Raw genomic sequence first — 6000 nt, forward strand, 5'->3', positions numbered from 1 at the left:
TCAACTGAAGGATAGCTATAAAAATCAAAATGCAGGATGTGGAAAGTACAAAACTAGTTCATATAAAAACAGTTTCCGTCATCAGATTACTCTCCAGTACATTTGATTGTGGGCCAAGGTTATTCAGCCATGTGCCGACCGACACTACCTCTGGGTTTCAGGCTCTTACTGCTTTTGAAGATTGCTGCTTGTCCTGTGGCTGATCGAAGAGTGTTTTAGGCCTCAAAACTCTCCCAGCGGCACTTCTGAGCCACTGGGTTTATTAAGTATGAAACAGTAAAAAAAAAAAAAATCACTACTTTTTCCCCATGCTGCCTCAAGAAAATAGATCAAACAGATAGCAGCTTTGAGATAACCCAGATGTGGATATGTTTCCCCCGGAACTGGAGCCTTGCATGTGTTTACGATTGCAACAGCTGTACGTCGGTGCGTCCCCTGCAGCGCGGCCAACCTGCTATCCAGCGGAAGCAGCCGTCGACTCGACCAGCCTGTCTGGCACCCGCTGCACTGGCTGCTGTCGGGGAGGCACTGACAGGTTTAATACTGTTACGGCTCCGCTGAATGATGTTGCTGGAGCTGAAATAAAACTGCAGTGGCTGAAGCCAGCGGCTCTGCTGGCTGAGTGAAGGATGTTCCAGCTGTACCGATCACTGCGTAGTTTCCAGAAATATATCTGCGTTTCTTCTCCCCGAGTATTCTGAAAAATGCCGCAGGGCAGCAGCAAGGGACACAGGTGGCCAGCGGCTCCAACACAGCCCCAGTCCTTAGGGGAAAACTAGTCTAAACACATAAAAGTCTGCCTGTGTGCATCTGTGTCTGAAGCAGACACTGAATTTTTCACTTCTTTCTCACGCCGCTGAGCCAGAGGGGCTGCCTGCTCGCCTGGCTCCCGATGAGCACTAGGCCAGCCTCTGGGGCAGCCTGAGCGCCAGCTTGTTGAGGGCTCGTTTTGGGAAACTTGTGGTGACCTTGCCTTAGCAGGTTGCCCAGTTATTCATGCCTGTGGTGTCTTCATTGCCCCCACCTTGTGGTGCTTATAGATATAGCCCAGAACAGCTGTCTGTGGTACAATTACCCTGGCTGGATGAGTATGCACAGTGTCTGCGTCTTCCAGAGACAGTTCAGAAAGCAAACACGATGAATATGTCCCATATTAACACATCATCAGTAACCCAGTATGCAAAGGAAGAAGATGGTGGCCTCAATGGAAATCATCCGAGTGAAGCCAAAGGTGTTTCTAAATTTCCACTGCTTCTTGCCAAGATATTCTGTGCAAAAAAAAAGTTGCATTTTGAGCATAAACTCTGCCTTGCTTTAGGGTTGGAGAATCCTGGGGGTTTTTGTTTGTTTGTTTGTTTTATTTTTCTTGCACTGATTTCCTGGCTATTCCTGTTTGAAAGCTTTACTGGACAATGACTGAATCCATTTGTCTTTCCTGCCAAATAAAGCAGATCATCGCAAGCAAAGCATGTCATGTATCACGTTTTGCAGACAAACCGGAAAAGAACTTGGATGCTTCACTTCCTCTGAACTTGTTGCCAGATCTCATGGGCTGTCGTATTCAAGCTATATGGCAAAAGCCTGCTTTGCAGTAACTCCACAGGAGCCTCGCTGAACTATCTTTAATAAAGTTTGGGCCACGCTCCGAGCAGCAACCTGAGTTGTGCTGCCCTTGCGCACAAAGGTTGTGGTGGTTCTGTTTCATGAAGGGTCCCACAAAGTTCAGAGGGATTATCTGGTGAGTAAAAGGGTTTGTGAGACCAGGTGTGCAAGGCTCAGCACTGGTGTTAAATGCACCCTTTGGACACAATGTTTTATGCCCCTAGAAGCAGTGTATTCAAATCCCGATTGTAACAATAATCTGTCTTCTGCAACAAAAATATTGGACAAGAAGTTGGATCAAAGACGTCTTTTGGACGTAATTACTTACAATATTCCTTCTTTTGAGACTACTGAGTCAGAAACAAGGTTTTGCTGGGCACTCTGTGCACCCAGCAGCTGGATGTCCATCACGTGAGTACAGATTTTTGTGCTGTTTCAGGAACTCTGCTCCGTGCTGTTTCCCAGGAGAAGGCCGAGGCAAGGTGTTGGTGATCTTGAGGTGTGATCTAGCCCTGAAGGCTGGGGTCTCTGGGTTATCACAGTTTATACTGGAATATTGCAATGAGGTACCTGGAAACAAACCTGCTTTAATTACAATGATCCATAAAATCTTCATGTTTGTCATTAGGCATTGCCATGTTGTCGGCTGGGTCACCACAAGGTCTAAGCCTGCTCTCTGAGGCAGGCTTGCTCACTGTCTTCCTAGAGCAAAGGAGGTCTTGTCCTGAGGTCTAGACCTCTCTGGAGGCCTGAGTGTATTTGATCTCAGCTAGGTTTGCTTTTGTCTGTAGCTAGGCAGAGATGTGGCCTGCGCAGCCCATCTCCTAGCAAGTATCCTCAGCTCAGCTCTTGCTAAATGGAGTGTGCCCTTGTGGCCATGGTAGAGCTGGGCTACTAGCCATTAGTGTGGGCAGAAAACAGGCAGGCTCTAAGGCTCGGTGAACTCAAATATGCTCTTGAGACTGCTCTTCATCCCAGAGCATATGCAAGGCATCACTCCACATGTGCAGAGGACACATTGCACCTGCCTCCCCACTTAGTGCAGAGCTGAGGAGTTTGAGTTTTGAGGCCACCGGAATTTGAGTGTGAGGCTGGTTCTTCAGAGGTGACATCTTTTCTTAGCTCTATCTCAAAGCTTTGTGCAAATTCTCTAGGTAAAATATCCTGAGGAAAGTCTAACCACGAATCAGCAGAGGTGGTGAAAGGGGGTGGGTAGGAAAGAAACTTGCTCCCCTCCAGTCTATTTTAATTAGATGTTGTGAAATAAGGGGGCTCTAAGTATGCCAGCCAAGTATCCTCAGAAGAATAGAACTACCTGCATGTTTTATCTTCAGTAAGACTGGGATTTTTCACCTTTCTATAGCGAATTAAGCTGCTGCTTCATGAGGCGGATCTGTGGCTCTGTGTGCCTGCATCCCAAATTCTCATTAGAGGGGGAGGAGTTAGGTAACTGGCAGGAGGAGACCAGAATTCCCGCTCTGCTGGGCTCACTCAGTAAAAACGGTATCAGGGGAATAGATGCGCCAAAGTAGGCTTAAATAAATAGAGCAGAGGGAATGGACCTGCATGACATACGGGAGGGTTACGGGGAAGAAGACAGTAGTTTTAGTTGTGATTTAAGAGTTTAAAGGGGCAATGGCAGATTAGGGGTAAAACCAGTTTTCATCTGTATGTTACAAACAGCTGATTATTGTCATTGAAAAGTTTCCTTTTACTTTTGTTTTTCTATCCAGTCTTAGCTGTCTTGTGTGAAATCTGGCAGTCTGTGTAGGATCAGAGCCCGTTCCCACTGAAACCAGTGTAGAGGCTTCCATGAGCTTTGTCAGCTTTCCAGGCTCTAGTCAACTTTGCAAATTTTGTATCAAGCAGATACACTTTGACAGCCGCTGATTCTAAATCATTGAAGTTATTTTTTGGAAAAGATAAAATTTGTTAAGAAAAGAAACCCCCTTAGAACTTCCTAAGAGATAGCGCTCCAGTGACCACTAGCCTCCTGAATGCCAAGCATAAAGGGAAGAACAATGTGGCATTTGATCTCCTGAGTGCTAAGAAACTAGCTAAGAACAACAAATAGTGTCCCTGTTTGGTTTGAAATGGAGCCATGCACATGCTGGCGCTCCTGCGTAGTCTTTGCAGTTCTGCAGTGTTTTCCCACCATGCTTGCAGCCTTTGTACAGGCAATGTGTGCGTGTGTGTGTATATATATTTGGAGTAGAGCTTCCCATAGGGGTTCGCACTGCTCACCTTCCCCCCCACTCCTGATGTCAATATAGATGGGCTGTAGCTCCTTTCTAAGAAAACACGTTTGGTTTTACCAGGCATTTAAAGAGTGCTTCTGTTATGTCTGGAAAACAAACAAGGAAAACTATAGCCTTGTCTTATGTTATTGTTAACGTATTATTGCTTACTTATGTGCACTCTACTTTCTTGCTTTCTCAGAACTTGGAGTAACAGAGCTACACTTTCATTGCTCAGATCCCTCTCTCCTCTTCTCTTCCTTAAGCCTAATAAAAGCTAGCTATAAAGCAGCCATATAGTGCTTTCACAGTGCGAGGGCACACCCAGAGAGGAGGTCTGATGGGCAGATGTAGTTGGTAAAAAGCCAGACTAACTTGAAGGAATTCCAAGTTAAACAGAAACCCTTCAACAAATTTCCATGGGGCTCTGAAGAGGTTAGAGCAGGATGTGTGAAGGGCAAAATCATCTCTCAGCACTCAACAGAAGCAGAAGGTCTATAAACCCTGAAGGATCGTTGACATTTCTTGCTCTCTGCCTCCCATTTCTGGTCTGAAAATCATCAAGGGCCCAGTCTCTTCAGGTCCTTATCACTGCAAAAGGCACTTTTCCCTGACAGCCTCAGCTGGCTTTGGAATGGAAAGATCCACTGCAAGTGCCCCTGGTGCACCTCAGTGGTGATACCTTATTGCACACCGTTCCCAAGTTCTTAATGTCCCCTGCAAAAATGAGAAAACGCCCGCCTTCATTAAATGTAAATGTTTTCAGAGAGACAGAAAGAGATGCCAAAGGATGGGAGGAGATGGGAAAGAGAATGTTGCTCGCTTTTCCATTTGGGATTGAGATGGCTGAGTCTCACTGAGCTCTTCTGAGTCCTGCCTCTCTGCTTGGTAATGAAAAACAGGGCTGGAAACGATGGCTTTAGCTATAGCAGCACTGTAGCTGGGAACTGCTCATTACAAGCAGCCTGTGCCAATACGGTGCTGTGGAAAAACTCTTCAGTACCCCTACTACCTTTCAAGCGCTCCTTATTTTCCTTCCCCTCTCTCTGCATGCTTTTGCAGTCTGCTGCTAGGAGGCCTTGTGCATCCGGCTTTGTGTTTGGCCTCCTGCTCCTGGCCCTTGGCTCTTCCATCAGCTGTTTTCAAACAGCCTTTTGTGCCAATCTAATAAACACTAGATGTCTAATTTTAGAGAAAGAATGATCCCAGATGCTTTTCTGACTTGTAATGTAATACATTTTTCATAAGAAGAAGTTTTGTTCTTAATCTTCCAAAAGTGATACAGCACTTGGAAAAGCAGCCACGTCTGGGCCTCTCTTACCTGCTGTTTCTCATTTCTGCAAAGAGAATTATAAGTAGAATTACATGACAAGGTCTTTAATCACAATCTGAAGGTTAATACCAAGGGCTTATGCTCTGCATTTCCCTCAAAGCTTAGCAGAAATACTTGATTCCTGTGCATGTCACAATTGCTGTGCTGTGCCAGCTATTGCCTGGTTATTCTTGGCTTCATAATAAAGGATCACATGGTTGGAGCTAAACCTGAGCTGTGATATGGCAACGCATCACTGTGGAGCTGTGTAGGGGAAACCTTGATACAAAGCCCTGGTCAGTGATGTAAATACTCTCAAAACTCACTTTAGGAGACATTCTGGTTTTCTTTTTATCAGCCTGAGAGGAGATACCTTATGAGGAATTTGCACAGGAACTGGTTCTCAGCCCTATAAATATTTGCATGCTCCCAAGTAAAAGGAAACAGGCATTCGGCTGAGGGGTTGCATGCGGCAGGGACAGAGCTGTGCGGCGTGCTGGGCTGCTGGTGTGAGAGCAGGAGGACTCAGCTCTGCAAGGCATTCAGTTTCAGCTGGGCGAGCAAGCCCTCTTGGCAAGCGGGCGCCAGCGTGGCAGAGCTATCTGTACTGTGCAGCGTGCAGCTCGGGGAGTCACCAGTTGGGCTGAGCTGATGAAGCCCATTTTATTACGATATGAAGACTGGAGTCTGTGACCAGCTGAACATAGTCAATTCCTGACAGTAAATGTAAGTGTGAACACCCTGCACAAATGGCCAATGACTCCCTTATGTTTTTCCTGGAGATTTCTCACCAGAAGAGAAAACTGGAGACTGTTCACTTTGCCTTCTTCAAAGGAATTTGATCCTCTA

Source organism: Platalea leucorodia (genome assembly GCF_965183815.1).
Source record: "Platalea leucorodia genome assembly, chromosome: 5".
Classification (NCBI taxonomy): Eukaryota; Metazoa; Chordata; class Aves; order Pelecaniformes; family Threskiornithidae; genus Platalea; species Platalea leucorodia.